This window comes from Silene latifolia, chromosome X (assembly GCF_048544455.1).
Source record: "Silene latifolia isolate original U9 population chromosome X, ASM4854445v1, whole genome shotgun sequence".
NCBI classification, from domain to species: Eukaryota; Viridiplantae; Streptophyta; class Magnoliopsida; order Caryophyllales; family Caryophyllaceae; genus Silene; species Silene latifolia.
In genome coordinates, this window is record NC_133537.1 from 143876061 (window position 1) to 143896351 (window position 20291).

Genomic DNA, 20291 nt, shown 5'->3' on the forward strand with positions numbered 1-20291 from the left:
TATATGTGACTGAAGCTGGTAAAGTGAATGTTGATGCACATTTTTTAGATAAGAAAGTCGACCGGTGGTGGGCAATTGCTGGACCTACAGCTATGGAACAACGTGGATTTGGTTGGGTGAGATTCAAGGCTCTATTTGGAGCTGAATCTCAATAATTAAAGCATCGAACGATCATTGCCTTCCGAATTTCAAGCAAGGGGACTTATAAGTCAAGATGGGCTGAACGCGCTCAAAGATTCTGAGCATGGTTCTAATGGAAGCGAACACTTTTAACCTCGTCTACGATGATGCTCTCTGGGCCAAAGTAACGTGGAAGCAATGAGACTTGAGGCACTAACTGAGCCAGGGAAGAGGTTGTTCACTCCTTCTACTTTAAAATCTACAACGAGAAAAGGGTATGTAAGCAAGTCAAGCTATATATCAGAAGAATCAAGTTAAGACTCGTATTTACTTCAAGAGCGGGAAGAACTATGATGGTACTCCATAAGGTCATTTCATCTACAAGGAATTGGGCCATAGGGGAAATGCTTGTTGATGAGACGGTTTTAGTATGTATTAAGAGGGTCGAATTAGTGAAGTTCAAGTGACAAAGGCGGTCCTTAATGTATTATAATAGTACAATGCTTGAAGTAGTAATGTTGGCGGAACTTGGATCCAAATATTGAAGATGAAGCTTGGAAACGATGAAGAAGAGCTTGTGGGTCGGTTTTGTGTGACAAAGACGGAAGCTAATCTTGAGGATAAGTAGGCCCGGAAACCTATGAAGATATCTAAGACGTGGGCGCTTAAGGTGCACTAATTGAGTGCGCATAAATCAAAAAGAGAAGGGGCGGCAGCAGCTAGGCGCGACCTAGACGCGACCGATGCGCGACCTACATTTGACACATGTTTGTGCTTTGGTCGCGCAATTCAGCATAGTTAGACTCGTGTCTGTTTCTTTATTTTATTCGGTTTGTTCCGATTATTATTAGTAGTAGTAATACTTTATTTCCTAATCTAGTTATCTTACCTAATTACTATATAACTTATTATTTTAGTTTTAGAAAAGACTTACACAACTTTTAGAGATAAAAACCCTATTATTGTTATTGGCAGACGATGTGTAACTAATCTTTATTCTTGGATTCAAGCGATTGAAGCACTTTAATGTGGTTGTGAGTTTGAATGTTTTAATCTCTTCTTGATTATTGTGAATTGCTTAGCTCTTAATTATATGAATGTTGATTGATAATTGCTAGGTGTGCAACTAGTAGTCGATTTATTCATTCTATTGTTAGTATTGTTAATTGAATAAGATTTATTGATTAACTTTACACTAGTAACATCTAAGAATTAGTATTGAACGGGATACGTTGATATTAGTACTTAGAAGCGATTCACATAAATATCTAAAGTGCAACTGGATTGTATGCGCTATTTATTCTCTATCGAATTCTCTAAATTATATTGCTGCTATTGAATTAAACTTTGAACTGGATTATTAGGGTTGTTTAATAGTTAGGGTTGATTAAGAACGGGATTCGTTTTAGTTGACTATTCGTAAGGAGAATTGAAATTTTACATTCACGATAGAGTAATCAAGATTAGTAGTTGAAACCGTCTTACAATGATCAATTGTTATTGAGTGTGGATATATGTTTGGGTCTAAGTCCTTTTAAACCATTTGAATTCATCTATTTTATTATTTGCTTAGTCTTAGTTCTTTAATATAAATCAAACAAATTAAATCCCCCCCTAAACTGGTTACTTTATTCTATACTCTTAGACACTTTAATTGACTTAGTCCTTCTCTGTGGGTTCGACCCTTACTTTCTCTATATTACTATTTTAGTAGTTTAGTAAGTAAGTGATTATAAATTTATATTTGATAGGCATACGACTTTCAGCCCGTCAAATTTGGCGCCGTTGCCAGGAAAAGCAATAGTTATTTTTTGTGTATTAGTGTGGAAAGTTTTAGTTAGTTAGTTTCGTATTAGTTTACTTGATTGATAGATGGCTACTAAATATTTTCCCCAATATGAGCATGAACTGTTTTATAAATATTTCAATAGACTCCATGAATATGTTATAAGATGTCGTCATCCTTATCAAACATGGAAGCTTTGTCATGTAATTTATAATGGTTTGAATAAGGAGAATCTTGGTCATGTGAATTCTTTGAGTGGGAGAAATTTCATTAATGGGTTGAGCTATGAGGAAAAATGGGAACTTTTTCAATATTTGGCTCATGACACTGAAGAATAGGAGCGATACAATTCACTTCCTATAGAACCCCAGCCCCTCTATTCTGAGTCTTTGAATTATCATGATAACTCACCTATGTCTACTGAAGACATGATACGTGCTTTAATGGCTGATGTGAATTCTTCTTGTGCTAATGTTACACCTTCTCCATGTGAGACTAACCTAGTTAGTCAAGATTTAGAGGACCAAGTTGGACAAGTGACTAATCCCTTTAGTACGCGTGTGACACAAGAAGAACTTGATTCTTATTATATTAAGTGGGAAATTGAGCATGTTACTAAATTTCATGACCCCCTTCCCCTTGAACCTGAAGTGCATCACTCTTATAAAGAGTGTGATGTTGACAGTGATGATGATGGTTTTTGGGATGAAGAGGAGGATGAATATGGTGTGATTCATTCTTCACCCCCTTCCCTTGTTTTTATGCTTGTTGACTCATCTTGCACTAATATTGAGATGATACATGTTGATAATTCATTGATGCCAAGTGATTTGAGTAATGTTTCGATTGTTGATGATTTTTCAAATGTGATTGTTGAGCATGAGAAAGAGGGGGTGTTTGTGTCATGTGATGAGACCATAGTGAGCGGGGTGGAAGAAGAGGAGATACTTGTTTTTAATAATATGGAAGATGATCTTCCTACACTTGGTGAATTAATTAGCATGGAGTTTGATAAAAAGGTGGAGGAAGGAGAGGACAAGTTAGTTAATGAGTCTTATATTCACAAGGAGGAATCATCCATTCCACCTTTTGAGACTCAATCTATGTTAGTCCCTCAAAAATTTTATATTATCTCAATTCCTTACTTGACTATCCCTATATCAACCTCATCATATAGGGAGCCATATCGTGACGTGGTAGCTAATTTTGAGAAGCATAGAGGTAAAGAAAAGTATTTGCATGTTTATACCTCTTTTGTACATGTATGGTTTCAGCTGCTCTTACACTATTATTGTCACTTCTCGTTTTTGTGGGCTATCATGTTTGATAGGCTACTGAGGGCATTAAGTTGTTCCGCGCATGACTTGGCTTTTCACTCATTCTGAATGGTCCATTGGTAAGTTACGGTAAGCTTTCTATCTCAGCTTAAGTCGGGTGGTTTTACCATTCCGCGAGATGTCGAGCCAACGACGTTAAACAACAGCGCTTCTGGGAGGTAACCCATAGATTTGTGTGTGAAATTTTTGCAAAAAAAACGAAAATCCAAAAAAAAGAAGAAAAGAAAAAAAAGGTTCGAACAATACCTCAAGATTCATTTCATATTTATGGAGTTGGCGTCATAAGAAGGGCGACACAGAAGGATGGCTGCGTAAGTTAGTGGTTAAGGCGAGGAGAAATCGCGGTGTGATGTTGTGGGCACCTTCTAATTGCGATTGGATGGAGTTGTGGTTTGGAGTAGAGGAGTATAGGTTAGACCAAATACAATGGTGTCTTATATTTGTTTCACTTGTGTTATTTGGTCTTTGGTTAGGTTTGGAGTAATAAGGAGCGTTAGTGTTCTTTGATTACTCTTATTTTCTTGGCCATGTTGTTCTTGTACTTTATGGTGGATGCTAATGACCAAGTGTGGGGAGGAGGTGTGGTGAGTGGTTGACATGTTTATGTGGTTTGCTGAAGGATGGATGTACTAGTGAAGTCGCATGACGCTCCCTTTAATAGGGTGTGTTTTCTCCTTTCCATTTTATTGTGTCCTATGCAACATTGAGGACAATGTTTAATTGAAGTGTGGGGAGGAGAATCGTTCCGATTTGTATACATTTGTACTTGTGTGGTGTGTTTATTTCAGTTATCTATTTAAAAAAAAACGTGGAAAAGATGAAAAAAGAAAGAAAAATATGAATCCCGACTAGGTGAAAACCCGAAAGGGCGCCTAGGCAAGATTGGGATGTGGCCGAGGACGGAGTGAAAACCCGAAAGAGCGCTCCGGGTAAAAAGAAGAATCGAGTTGCGTGCCACTGAGAGTAGTGTGAGTTGAAAAAGAATGATATGCTAGAGTGAAAACCCGCAAGGGCGGGCACTCTAGGCAAAATGAGAGATCTAGGAAAAATGAAAAAATTTGATGTCCCTTTACAATATTGGAGACTTGTCTTTATAAGTTTCATTGTGAGTCTTGTTGATTTTTTCCCATACTTCTGTGGATTGGTGTTGGTTTAATTTTATTGGGTCATTTGAGTTTACTCGAGGACGAGTAAAGATCTAAGTGTGGGGAAGTTGATGAGACGGTTTAAGTATGTATTAAGAGGGTCGAATTAGTGAAGTTCAAGTGACAAAGGCGGTCCTTAATGAATTATAATAGTACAATGCTTGAAGTAGTAATGTTGACGGAACTTGGATCCAAATATTGAAGATAAAGCTTGGAAACGATGAAGAAGAGTTTGTGGGTCGGTTTTGTGTGACAAAGATGGAAGCTAAGCTTGAGGATAAGTAGGCCCGGAAACCTATGAAGATATCTAAGACGTGGGCGATTAAGGTGCACTAATTGAGTGCGCATAAATCAAAAAGAGAAGGGGTGGCAGCAGCTAGGCGCGACCTACGCGCGACCAAGGCGCGACCGATGCGCGACCGATGCGCGACTGAGGCACGACCTACATTTGACACCTTTTTGTGCTTTGGTCGCGCAATTCAGCATAGTTAGACTCGTGTTTGTTTCTTTATTTTACTCGGTTTGTTCCGATTATTATTAGTTGTAGTAATACTTTATTTCCTAATCTAGTTATCTTACCTAATTACTATATAACTTATTATTTTAGTTTTAGAAAACACTTACACAACTTTTAGAGATAAAAACCCTATTATTGTTATTGCCAGACGATGTGTAACTAATCTTTATTCTTGGATTCAAGCGATTGAAGCACTTTAATGTGGTTGTGAGTTTGAATGTTTTAATCTCTTCTTGATTATTGTGAATTGCTTAGCTCTTAATTATATGAATGTTGATTGATAATTGCTAGGTGCGCAACTAGTAGTCGATTTATTCATTCTATTGTTAGTATTGTTAATTGAATAGGATTTATTGATTAACTTTACACTAGTAACATCTAAGAATTAGTATTGAACGGGATACGTTGATATTAGTACTTAGAAGCGATTCACATAAATATCTAAAGTGCAACTGGATTGTATGCGCTATTTATTCTCTATCGAATTCTCTAAATTATATTGCTGCTATTGAATTAAACCTTGAACTGGATTGTTAGGGTTGTTTAATAGTTAGGGTTGATTAAGAACGGGATTCGTTTTAGTTGACTATTCGTAAGGAGAATTGGAATTTTACATTCACGATAGAGTAATCAAGATTAGTAGTTGAAACCGTCTTACAATGATCAATTGTTATTGAGTGTGGATATATGCTTGGGTATAAGACCTTTTAAATCATTTGAATTCATCTATTTTATTATTTGCTTAGTCTTAGTTCTTTAATATAAATCAAACAAATCAAATCCCCCCTAAACTGGTTACTTTATTCTATACTCTTAGACACTTTAATTGACTTAGTTCTTCTCTGTGGGTTCGACCCTTACTTTCTCTATATTACTATTTTAGTAGTTTAGTACGTAAGTGATTATAAAGTTATATTTGATAGGCATACAACTTTCAGCCCGTCACTTGTCCTAAGAAGGATGCTACTAGCTGTTGGGAACATTTCCAAGCTGAAGAGCCGTATTTTTGTGATGAGTCGTGATGAAGCTGAAGCATACTCAGTTGTGATTAATGGTATGTTTACAATTTCGGACATCCATGTTTGTATATTGTACGATACTGGCACAACCTGCGTCCTTTGTGGATAAGATTGCTCTTATTTCCCTTTCTGCCGAAACTACTTCAACCCCTTACAGTCGAGCGAGTTTAATGTTCCTATTCCTCCTTAGTATTCCCGAATTCCCTATCACAATTCGAGATCTATCCTTTCTTATCCTTTCTATTAATTGATCGAATTCTTCATAGTTAAATTCTCTGTCATCTTAGACATGAATTTGTTAGCTCGTGCATGGCGATACGATATTCCAATGCCAAAACGAAAAGATATTTTCTAAGGGTCGGTATAGTGCGACATTGACCTGCAGGGAATTTTATTGTTTGGATTTTGGACTATACACGTTTAATTTCCAGTTATTTATGAATTTTGTAACTTTTCATTTCTCTTCCTTTTGGGATACTTCTTTGAAACTATAAAGTCTCCGCGCATTTTGCCCATTTACTTTTTTTTTCCCTATTCGTTCAAGCTAGTTCAGTCTTATCATATTTATCCCCTTTAACCTACCTTTTTAAATATCCAAATTCCCTTGGTAAGATCATTTTGGTGTTAGTATTTTGGTAAGTCGTGAGACTACTACGAGAATTTGTGTTGGTAATCTTGAGTTGGATATGGAGATTTAAGGTTAGGGATGACTGGAGAACTGTGGACTCTGTGTGTGTATTAGAACTTGGTATTTGAGACATCTAATTACCCGTTTTGCTTCTACTATCACTTGTTTAAAATGAATTTGAAACTCTAATTCCTCCATCTTGTTTTTCTTTCGGTTATTGGATTGTTTGTGTTCTTGACTGCAGCAAGAACACGTACGATTTATAATCTGAACATATTTTTTTGCTAATTTTTCTAAGCCAGTTTGGGAATTTTTTATTTATTTATTTATTACTAGAATTTGTGCCCGTGCGTTGCACGGGTAACTAAATAATATTCTGTTTTTAAATAAGCTTATGAAAAATGTCAGTCTTTACATGTGAAAAATATATGTGTCATCGTTTATTCGTTAGTAACTTATGAGTTTAATATTTATTCTAATTACTTTGTAAGAAATTTAATTTCAATTAGTGTTTAAGTTTTGTTAGTCTTTTATGGGGTGTTTGGTTCACCCAATATAGGTATGAGGTATGTGTTTGGAATGAACCAAACCCATATCATGTGTTTGTTAGACAAAAATGAAGGTTTCATACCCATACCTATATTAAAAAGTGATAAAAAAATTGTAATTTTTTTTTATATAGTTATTTGATTAAATTTTCTCTACATGATTTAATAGTATAAAAATTATTATTAAAAATATTGTATTTTGAAGAGTTTTTAGCTTTGATTGATTTCTAACCCCATACCCCCAAAATTGAACCAAACACAAGATATGAGGTATCAAGTTTCATCATCAGGAATTAATGTACAACTAATTAAAAATCAGAATATAACATGAAATATTTTTAAAATTTTTACTAAGAAAACAAAGAAGCAAAGCGTATCTCATAAAATGAACTACCAATTACTCGTATATTTTGTGTACTTTTTCATGTTAATTGCTACATATATATAGTCCAAACACTTTTTCTTCTACTTGTTCCCGAATCCAATGTGTACGTGAATGGTGATGAGCAACGTTTTGATATCAAATCAAAGAGTATAAAATGTACAATGTATAGTATAGTAGATTTCTACTCAAAGACTTCACGAATGTTTCTCTATATTATACTGCTTCTACGTGTGTTGTCTATTCATTATTATCCTTGCATGCTACATTAGGTTTAATTTATAAATTAAATTACACGTACAAATTTCATTAATGCATACAAAATAACTTAAATATAGAAACCAACAATGTTATACATGAAAATCTTGACTTCGTTCTAATTTCTCGTATCTTAGTAAAATCATCCTTGCCAATGAAGTTGACTCTCATAAAGAAAGTTTATAATCTCCTATGTTTATGTTGGCTATACCGCTATACGGCTAAAGCAGAGTGTCAAATTGAGAATTTGGCCGGTATAAAGTTCATCAATACAATAAAAAACTACTCATATGTAGAATTTTCAACCTATAGCTATTGAATGAGACAATTTTATATTGGAAGACGGTTTATTTTTGTAAAGCTATTTAATACGGAGTAGTTATACATGAGTTGTTTTTTATATAAAAGAGGATTGATTAATTTGCAAAAATAAGAATAATTTGTATAGTGTAATAATATTAGCGGAAATTTAAAAAAGTGGTATATTACAAAACTACTGAAAAAGATAATTCACCTTACCGTATAAAATAAATTATTCACCATAACCAATTTGCCATGATAACTTCATAATCTACTTGTAAAGATTGATCACCTACAACATGCCGGAAAACAAAGAAAGAAAACATATGGCATCTCATATAATTTGGCTTATGAATAGGAAGGTAGCGAGGAAACAAATTTCTAATAACTTTATATACACAACCATACAATCAAAATGATAACTTAAAATAATAAATATAAATATGAATTTTAACATAGTTAGAATCCATTCAGAAATTGAGAACGTAGATATTGTAGTTCGAGTCAAGATTCTTTAATTGGGAGAGAAAATCACATTGAAATTAGAAGAAAATCAGCTTAGGATTAGAATGCTGCATGGACAATGCGCTTGGGACCTTGAGTACGCAAATTCGCTCTTTTTCGTGGTAATACCTATATATGTAAAACAAAGACGATTCATTAAAAAATTATTAGGAGAAACTAAAGTCGATAAAAAGTGGCATAAACAGCATTGCAATAGACAGTATACTAATATAGACATAACAATTACCTGAATTTTGAGTATGAATGTATGATACATAGAACGAAATCAAACGAAACGCAATCAAAATATTAATAAACTAAAGTAGATATATACTCCTTCTAATATTAGTATACTTTTTGCGGTAAATAGCTGGTAAATTTTTATTACCTTTTTAATGCATTAAAACATATGAGTAGTAAGGAATAATAAGATCCAGCTACAATCAACTGGTCGTTTCTACAAATGGCGACATGATCACCTGATTATCAAGGAAAAACAAAAAATCATAATCAGATTCGCAAATTAAAAAAAAAAAATGTAAATAACATATTTATCAACTAACAAAATAAGGTTACAAAATAGTAGTATTGTTTAATAACATTTATAGCTACGTCACACAGGCCCGGATGGTGAGAATGCAATGAAAACGCAGGACATTAATGAAATTACAGGTATCCCTGAACTGGTAGTATCTGATGATGAAGATGACGAATTGGAAGATCAAGAAGAACAGGAGGAGGAAGAAATAGATGATGATGAGGAATTTGTACAAGAAACTGTAGAACAGAACACTGAAAATCTAGAGAAGAACACTACAATAAATCATGAGGAGCAGAAGACTGAAATTCCAGAGACGAATTCAACAACTAAGCAAGAGGAGCAGAATTCTGCAAATCCAGAGCAAGATCCTGCAATAGAGAACGAGGAAATGATGCAACTAGAACAAGATGATGTTGAGGAAGAAATACAATATTGGAACCAGGCAGTTGTCTGCTACATCCTTGGCGCAAACCCTCCTTGGGAGGTCATTGAAGGGTTTATCAGGAGAATTTGGACCAAGTTTAATATTGATAAACTCTCGTTTATGCCAAATGGAGTGTTTTTGGTTAGATTCAAATCAGTAGAAATGAAGAACAAGGTTCTAAATTCAGGACATTATATGTTTGACAACAAACCTATGATTGTGAAAGCTTGGACGAGAGATGTTGTGATGAGAAAGGAGGAAGTTAGCTCGGTTCCTGCGTGGATCCGGATGCACAACCTACCCCTGGCATTCTGGGGCAAGGGACTTCCTAAAATTACTTCATTAGTTGGCAAGTACATCAAAAGTGATGGAGCTACTGAGGAAAAAACCAGGATAGGCTATGCTAGAGTTATGACAGTCCTCCAGGTGGATCAGGTATTACCTGAAAAGATCAAATTCAAAGATGACAAAGGAATAGTGAATGAAATTGAGATAGAATATGAATGGAGGCCAGTCAAATGCAAAAAGTGTATGGGAATGGGACACCTGGAAGCAGAATGCAGGAAGAATGAACATTTAAAAGTGCAGAAATTTCAGAAGGTTTGGAGACCTATGGTGAAGAAAACAACAGCTCCTAAACCTGCCAGTTCTCCTGCGCAAATGCAAGAACCTACTCAGGTCGCAGCAACTAGGAACTCTACTCCTGTTAAAAGACTTGTCCAGATGAAGAGACAGGAACACAGTGGAGGGGGACACAGTGCTGACTCTTTTGGAACTCAGTCATACAAGGAGGTGGTTTCACCTCCCCCAAGAACAGGTGGTGATGCAAATGGTAATAATTCCCAACCATCAACCTCATATGGATAAGATAGGATTCTGGAATGTGAGAGGTATGAATAGAGTAGGCAAGCAAAAAGCAATAAATTTTTTCTTACAGCAAAAAGACATTAAATTGTTTGGATTATTAGAAACAAGGATTAAGAGTAGAGGTCTGCAGAAAGTTATAAACAACTTCAACAACTGGAGCATCACTACTAATAATGGCCACCACAATGGAGGTAGGATTTGGATAGTGTGGCAACCTCAAGATGTGAAGGTCCATTTCATAGAGTATAATGCTCAGTTCATCCATATGAGAATTGAATCTGTTGAGTCTAGAAGAACTTTTTTTATAACAATGGTGTATGCATTCAATGATATGAGGGATAGAGCTCCTTTGTGGGATCACTTACGTAAAATAGCAGCTCAGATCAATGGTCCTTGGGCCATTGCAGGGGATTTTAACTGTGTGTTGTCAGCTGGTGAAAGGGTAGGGGGCAATACCCCTTCTGGGGAGATGGAGCCTTTCAGACAATGTGTAGCTGACTGTGGAGTCATTGACATTGATGCTACTGGGTCCCTGTTCACCTGGAATAACAAACAAAAACCTGAGGAGAGGATTTACAGTAGGATTGATAGATTCCTGGTAAATAAGGACTGGTGTGATCACCTCCCTGATCTTTATGCCAATTTCTTGCCTGAAGGACTCATGGATCATACACCATGTATTATTAACAGTACTAAATTTGGCCAAAGAACTCGTTGCTTCAAGTACTTCAACATGTGGGGAGCTGCAAAGGAGTTCCTGAGTATTGTAAGAAGCAATTGGAATAAGGGCCTACTGGGTACTAGTATGTTCAGGCTAGTTAAGAATCTGAAAAATTTGAAGCCAGCTCTGAAAAGCCTGAATAAAGAGGAGTACAATGATATTGAACACACAACTAGTAGACTCCAAAAACAGGTTCATGATCTTCAAGAACAACTTGGAAGGAATCCTTCTGATTCTCAGCTACTTACTGAGGAATATGAGGCTTCTCAGGCCTTAAAAATCTTAAGTAGTGCAAGGGATAGCTTCTTAGCACAGAAGGCAAAACTATTTTGGATGAAAGAAGGGGATGCAAATAGAGCTTATTTCCATGGCTCCCTCAAAAAAAGAAGAAAGGGGAATAGGGTGATCATTATAGAGGACATGAAGGGGAAGTTATGTGACAGTCCAGAGCTGGTTCAAACAGCTTTCCTGGACTACTACAAGCACTTGCTTGGTACTAATCAACCTACATCAAAAATTCACAGAAAAATCATTGACCAAGGTCAAAGATGTAGAGATGATTACAGGACTCTCTTATTAAAACCAGTCACTGGGGAAGAAATTAGAGAAGCTGTTTTCAGTATACCTGATAACAAATCTCCAGGCCCGGATGGTTACACAAGCAAGTTCTACAAGGATGCGTGGAAAGAGATAGGAGGTGAAGTAATTAATGCAGTCCAGGATTTTTTCAGAACCAGACGTTTACTGAAGCAAGTGAACGCAACTAATGTGACTTTGATACCTAAGTGTGATAGGCCCCAAAATGTACTTCAATTCCGCCCTATAGCATGTTGCAATGTTGTTTACAAGGTAATTTCTAAGCTTCTTTGTACAAGATTAGCTGAAGTGCTTCCATTGCTCATTGATCCTAATCAGGGAGCTTTTATTCAAAAAAGAAGCATACAAGAAAACATTCTTATTTGCCAGGATCTTATAAGATGCTATGAAAAACCTAATGCTTCCCCTAGATGTCTCTTTAAAGTTGATCTCCAAAAAGCTTATGATACGGTGGAGTGGAACTTTGTTGGAAAACTACTTGATGAGCTACATTTCCCTGGGGAGTTCCAGGAAATGGTAATGCAATGCATCACTACAGCTTCCTTCTCATTATCCCTCAATGGGGAAATGTTTGGTTACTTCCATGGCAAGAGAGGTCTCAGGCAGGGAGACCCTCTCTCACCCCTCATCTTCACCCTATGCATGGAATACTTGACAAGAACTATTAAGTATGCAGCTGCAAGGTATGATTTCAAATTTCATCCTATGTGCAAGCAGGTTCAACTAGCAAACTTGATGTTTGCTGATGATGTTCTCCTCTTCTGCCATGGGGATGCTAAGTCCATGATGCTGCTCCTCCAGTCTTTCTCTACCTTCTCTAAAGCTACAGGACTAAAAATAAGTGCTGCAAAATCAAATGCATACTTTAGAGGGGTACATGAAGATCTGAGACATGATATTCTGCGTGTGTCAGGATTCACTGAGGGAAAACTTCCATTTCAGTATCTTGGCATGCCTATCCAGACTACTAGACTTCAAAAACAAGACTGTGAGTGCTTAGTTGAGAAAATATGCAATAGAATACATGGGTATGGAGCTAAAAAGTTTTCTTATGCTGGCCGTCTTGTGTTGGTGAAGGCAGTGCTAACAACTTTACATTCTTATTGGGCTTCCTTATTTGTCCTTCCCAAGGGAATCATTGCAAAAGTGGATGCTATATGCAGAAATTTCCTTTGGGATAATAGTGCAGAGTATCACAGAGTACCACTGGTGGCTTGGGACACGGTTTGCAGGCCTATAGATGAAGGTGGCTTAGGAATTCATAACCTGGAATTGATGAACAAAGCATTGATAGGCAAACTAGTCAACTGGATTGCTGAGGATAAAGATACTATATGGGTCAAATGGGTAAAACAAAATTATCTGAAAGGAATGAACTGGTGGGAATACAAGCCTGGCCCTAACACAAGCTGGGTTTGGAGAAGAATATGCAGGGTTAAAAATGACTTGGTTGCTGCTTACATCAATGGAACTTGGCATTTACAGGGGATAGGATTCTCCACTGCTAGCTGTTATCAATGGTTCATGGGATCTCGTCCTAAGGTGAGTTGGGATGGGGTGATATGGAATGATTGGGTAATCCCTAAACACCAATTCCTGGGATGGATCTTTGCTCATGGTGCTTTCAAAACCAAAACTAAACTGATAAGATATGGGGTGGATGTAGATGCAAGCTGCTGGTTATGTGGCCAGGCACCGGAAGATATGGAGCACCTGTTCTTTCGATGTGCTTATAGTCTCAGGGTAGTACAACACCTGCAACAGAAAACTGGCATAATTTTACCAGTTAGCAGTAGCCTGGCCTGGTGCGTACAGGACACTGGCACAAAGATGCAAAGAGGAGTGAAAGCTGGTCTGGTTTTGGGTGCTACCTATCATGTATGGCATCAAAGGAACAAATGCAGGAATGAGGGGGTGCTGCTTCTTCCACAGCAGACTGCTACTAATGTGATGGCAGACCTGAAGATGAGAATCCATGGTAAAGATAGGCGAAAGCTTACAAACCGAGAACTAGATTGGCTTAAAGATATAGGTCTCATGTAATGCCTTAGATTTTGTATCCTAAAAACTAGTTTGTACCTGAAACATTTTTATTAATTAATTTATACAACTCACATTTCAACAAAAAAAAATTTATAGCTACGTCAAATAGCTTTGCACAATTTTTTGGCATGGATCAATGTTTATATAACTTACCTGGTTAATTGGTCAAGGAATCCTAATTTTGGTGTAACACAAGCAATCATCAAAATCTATCTCTATCTAATGTATATTAATCGGTGGTTATTCAATTTATCTTTTGATAAATAATTATTATTTTAATCATTTTCTAAAGTATATATATTTAAATGAAGTAGTTTATAATTTAACATTTAATAAATAATTTAATAATTTAGGTAGTTCAGAAAACTTGGAATCTCTCACGGTGCCTGAAAAAAGCCTCTTTTATATATATACATTGATTATTATTTTTTTTACATTTTAACTTTTGGATAAATAACTCTTTCACTAGTCGCCCTCATCCTCCGAGTTTTTATTTCTTTTTGAGTTTCGAGGACAAATTTTTTTAAAAGGAGGTAAGACTGTAACACCTCGAATTCTTTTGTTAAAGTACTTATTATTTACGAGCGTTATATTATATCGATAACACAATATTTTTAAGTTGTTCTATTTATTTAAGACAGTAAATCAATTTTATAATGTACAAATATTAATTATTTTTAACACAGAAATTTGTATTGATTTAAAAATTTATCAGTTAACCGTCTTGAGACGAGTAATCACTAAGCTCTTAACAAAAAGTTGTAACTGAACAAACTCGGTCAATCGACTAATCTTGAGTTGTTAGTGAACAAATCCTCATCCCAAGATTTTAGCCTCATATTTCACGTTTCGGTTGGGAAACCTTATTAAATAAGGAGCTGCGCTGCTATATTCAACTCCGGTACAATTTGTGTACACGCTGCAAGTTTATTACTGTAAAACATCCTTCTCCATTTTCTCTATTTCAAAACCCTCATCTTCGGCATCTCCGTTCTCTCTCATTGCTTAACGGTTTTCAGTAATTCTTACGCTATTCTCTTCATCTCGCGGTAAGCTTCACTGTCGTACCAATTTCATTCCAGTTCAGTTCTTATTTTACGTTTCCTAGTAGCTTTAAAACGTGTATGTATGATGCCGTTCCCGTTTCGGTTTTGACATAGGTTCAAATTCGGACGACCCGGACGCCGACGCTTACGTTGTTGACGATTCGATTGAAGATTAAGCGCTAAAAGGTAACGTCGACGACTGTCCTCGGTATTACGTTGCGATTTTGCAGTCTTGTATGCTAGATTGGTCGGTAATTGCTTAAATGATTATAGGTTTTATTGGTGTTTTCGTTGCTATGAAACGAAGCCTGTGCTTAATCGTATGATGATTGAGTTCTTGTCGATTTGTTCGAATTTCTGGAAAATATTGGTGTGGGACTTGATCGATGGAATTTTCGATAGGTTGTTTACTTGTTCCAAGCGTAGGATATTGCTTGCATTGAGCTTCCTGTGAACTTAGAATATCTACATATATGCTCAGAGGTTATGCGTATTTGTTGCATTAGTGATACATCACCATCATCATTTAAACATATGCAATTGATGGGGCATATTCTGCACCCGCTGACCGAGTCAACATATTGAGCAAGGTCAAAGACATCCACTGCAAGTCAACGTATTAGACAGCCTAACCGACGCACTGACTGTCGGCTGTCACTGGTCTCGGTGGGCAACTAGCGGTAGGAGACATATCCGCGTACTCACATCCAAGTCCCCTCGGCATGGAGTCAACCAGGCCAGCCGGCCTGCCATGGGTCCCTTGGCCGAGGGTAGAACAGTCTTTTCCACCTGCTCTGCCACTTGGCCACTTGGCCACTACGTGACAAAAAGGTGAAAGTCTATAAATACTCCACTTCTTTCATTGAGAAGGGGATCCAAAAATAATCAATTAAACACACCAATCTGGTATAAACTCCCTTATCTCTCTACAATATACTTTGTGCCAAGTAACACACAACTTAATCCCTTTTAAGTTTACTGACTTGAGCGTCGGAGTGAGTTCGCTCGGTACCAAGCCGAGCCCTCAGTTTGTTCATTGTTTCAGGAGAGGCCGAAAGGAAGAGTCAAGCAAAGTCATCATTCTACAAGCTTACGTGGTAACAAATCCTGCTCCGGAATTACACCCGGAACAATTGGCGCCGTCTGTGGGGAAGCATACTAGAAGCTAGTCAAATCCCTTAAAAAAAAAAAAAACAAAACAAAACCCACCCAGCAAGCTAAGAAGATGTCAAAGCAACAAGAAGTAATTGTGAGCGACGTAACTGCATTCTATCAGGATGACACAGTCCATAATTCTGAGATTGGGCAGTCCTCCACCGGCCGAGTAATTCAACCGGCGTACGGGATGCCAATACTACTAGAAACACCGCTGCCTGCCGGCCAAGTCACTGTCATGGGACATGTGGTCGATGCAGCCAAATTGAAGCTATTCCTAGACCTGATGGGTAATACGCCGATCACCCCCGCTGCAACGACGGTGGCGCAGCACACCCTTGCAGTGAACAGGCCCATAAAGTGACCCCGAACAACTTGTCCGGGGCGATACAAGGATCCATGCATACTAGGACGCCGGCGGAGCACGTGCTGCCAGTGGCAGACCAAAGTCCTTCCGCCACTCGCGGGAGGACAGCGTCGCCGCGGCAACAACGAGGCCCGCCCCGAAGAAATAAAGAAAGAAGTCCGACTACCCAAAGTCAGACAACGAGAAGCCCTTCCCGCCACGGGGAGAGAAGCCGGACAAGGATTGCGAGGAGCCGATCGCCGCGTGTCATTCGACACATGGTCAGACAGCCCCTCAGTGCCTATGTCTTCGGAGTCTCCGTGCCGACCAAACTGAAGCTGCCGTCCCTATCATATAATGGGGAAAGTGACCCAACCGACCACGCCGAGGCTTTCGAGTCTTACATGTCGGTATGGGAGCAGCCTGATGAGGTATGGTGCCGAGTCTTCCCAACAACCCTGCATGGGATGGCCCAGAGTTGGTACAAGGGGCTTCCTAATGGTTCGGATATCTTGCTACGCCGACCTAAGGGATAACTTCATAGCCGAAGACGCCCGCAACAGGGAGAAGGGCCGTGGAGACATCGGATCTCCTCACTATCCGACGGGGGAGGACGAGTCTCTACGAAGCTATGTGAAGAGGTTCGACGCAAAAGCTCGGCAGATCCGTGGTGAACACCGAACTGGCGGCCTTCGCGACCGATGAAAGGCCTCCCGAAAAGGCGAGCTCAAAAATGAGCGATCAAGTGCGAGGTCCTCAACCTGGACTCCGAGAAAGATGGCGGACCAAGCCGTAAAGGTGGAGGATTACCACAAGACCTGGGTAGGCCACGGTGAAGTGGGCACCAAGAAAGGAGGAGCCAGGGAGAATGCGATGAAGGTCGCCGGGACATGAATAGGTCACGGCCTGAAAGATCTAACAGGAAACAGAGCTCGGCGGGCGCCGGGGGGAGTTCGGGACCATACACCCAGAAGCGGTACCACGGTCTTACCCCCTTGGTCAAATCACCGGCCGAGGTCTTTGCCCTGAGCAAGAATGAAGGGCAGAAGTGGGCAAGACCCCCCAAGACGAGGGCGGAGGGCGACGCAAGCCAATTTTGCGATTACCACGGCCGGCCGCCATAAGACCGACGACGTCGGCATCCAAGAACGCCATCGAGGAGCCGATCCGAAAGGGGGCCCTCGTAAGTACGTAGGCGGGGCCCCGGAAACGAGCTCCGGGGGGGCGAACAGGAAATCAGTATTCCAGAGGATGGGAGTGATCCAGGTGGTTATCGGAGGAAACGAGAACGGAGGGTCGGCTAATGGGCACAAACGACACCTAAATGAGCTTTACCAAGCCATCAACTTTGTGCCCACCACAGCGATCCCCGCTTCCACCGTCCCCGATATAACCATCGGAAAGAAAGACTACGAAGGAGTCGTCGCCCCGCACAGCGACCCGCTGGTAGTCAACCTGGACATATCCAACCACTTGGTTAAGAGGTGCCTAATTGATACAGGCGCCTACACGAACATCATGTTCAGGGAATGCTTCCTCAACCTCGGTCTGAAGATTGAGGACCTGAGTCCCTGCACCAACCCACTGTACAGTTTCTATGGGGCCGGCCTGGTACCCCTGGGGTCAATCAGGTTGTCGGTGATGTTCGGCGAGGCGGATGCGGCCAAGAACGTTTTATCTGAGTTCGTGGTCATTGATGGTTCCTCCGCCTACAATGTTCTGATAGGCCGGGTTACTTTGAGCGAGGCCGATGCTGTAATGTCCATCCGGGCCCTGACATTGATGTATGTCTCGGACCGGGGGGAGGCACAAAAGCTCGTCTCAAAGGACGAGAGAGACGAAATTATCAATGTCCAAATATCGCGCGGAGGGTGTAACATGCAATCCCTCAAAGTGGCGAAGAAATCGGAGAAGGGGAAGAGCCCATCCTTACGACGGGAGGGTGATCCGATGAGCACCAACAACGTCGGCATGGTCGAGGGAGCCGAGACCGAGCAAGTGGAGATTGACCCGGGGACGCACCGAATCGGTCGGTGTCGGCACGGAGCCAAAGTTCGAGCCGACCTCCTAGACCTGCTGAGAAAGAACAAAGACGTCTTCGCGTACTCAGCCGCCGAGATGCCAGGCGTGAGCCGAGAGGTGATCGTTCACAAGCTGAACGTACTCTCCAACGCTTGCCCTGTCAAGCAAAAGATGAGGAACTCCTCGGCCGAAAAGGATGACGCCATCAAGGCCGAGGTAGATAAACTATTAGAGGCGGGCTTTATCATGCCTTGTACTTACCCTGAGTGGCTAGCAAATGTTGTAATGGTGAAAAAGTCATCAGGGGGGTGGAGGATGTGTGTTGATTTTACAAATCTTAATAAAGCATGCCCTAAAGATTGCTATCCCTTGCCTCGAATAGATAGCTTAATTGACGCAACGGCAGGCTACACTATTCATGGCCGAAGAAGACATGCCTAAGTGCGCATTCATCACTATACACGGCACATACATGTATAAAATGATGCCGTTCGGTTTGAAAAACGCTGGCGCAACTTACACTAGGCTGGTGGACAAAGTGTTTCAAGATCAAAAAGGACGAAACATCGAGGCTTACATCGACGATGCTATCGTAAAAAGCAAGTCTGACAGCGAGCACTTGGCCGACTTGAGCGAAACATTTTGTTCACTAAGGAAATACAAGATGAAACTTAACCCAATGAAGTGCAACTTCGGTGTCGGCGGAGTAAGTTCCTCGGCGTGCTTGTCGGCGCCGGGGAATTGATGCCAATCCGCAGAAAGTCCAAGCAATCTTTGGACCTACGGAGCCGAGGAATCGAAAAGAGGTTATGATGTTGGCCAGGGAGAATGGCGGCTCTCGCCCGTTTCATCTCTCGGTCAACCGACAAGAGCACCCCATTCTTCAAAGTGTTGAAGGGGAATAAAGACTTCGGTGGGGAGGAGCAGAGCCGGCTTTCGTGCAATCGAAAGCTCATCTTCTAACTCTCACGACCGTCCAGGCCGATCTTTGGGGATACGCTATATCTATACATAACGAGATTACCTCGGCCACGGTCGGTCCGTAATCGTCGAGAGAAGAAGACAAGCAAAGAACACCCAATCTACTTTATCGCCCATACACCGCTGGCCGCCGAAAGAAACTACCCACTGATCGAAAAAGCAGCCTTTGATGTCGTCGTTGGCACAAGGAAACTGAAACCTTACTTCGACGCACATCCCGTGACGGTCTTAACCGACCAGGCTTTGGAGAAAGCATTGGAAAAATTCGAAAAATCCGGCAGGCTCATCAAATGAGCAGTAGAGCTATCCGACCTTGGCATTCAATACAAGCCGAGGCCCTCGATAAAGGGGCAGGCACTTGCAGACTTCCTGGCCGAGTGCACGTATCAAGAAAAACCAAACCCCAGAGTTTGGGAAGTATACACCGACGGGTCCTCCACGACGAACAGCTCAGGAGCCGGCATCCTTATCATCAGCCCAAACGGGGACGAGTTTGAGTATGCCTTGAAGTTTACCTTCTCGGCCTCAAACAACGAATCCGAATACGAGGCGGTGATAACTGGAGTCGAGCTAGCTAGAGCTGCCGGAGCGGAACACATTGTGTTGAAGACAGACTCACTATTGGTGACTAACCAAATCAGAGGAGAGTATGAGGCTCGAGACGACGGGATGGTAAGATACCCGGAAAGGGTAAAAGCTGACACCGCTAAATTGAAATCTTTCCAAATCCAATGCATCCCAGTGTCCGAGAACAACCGAGCCGACACTCTCTCAAAACTTGCCGATTCAAGCATCAAGAATGTCACCGGACCGTCTTTGGTGGATATCAGGAATGCTAAAAGCATCACTGAGACCGTCGGCATGGTGGGCGACATTGAAGCCGAGACGATGTGGATGACTCCGATAATGAAATACAAACTAACAAAAGAGTTACCGGAGGACCGCAGTCTCTCCCAGAAGATAAGAAGGATCGCCGCAAGGTACTTGGTGTTCGAAGGAGAACT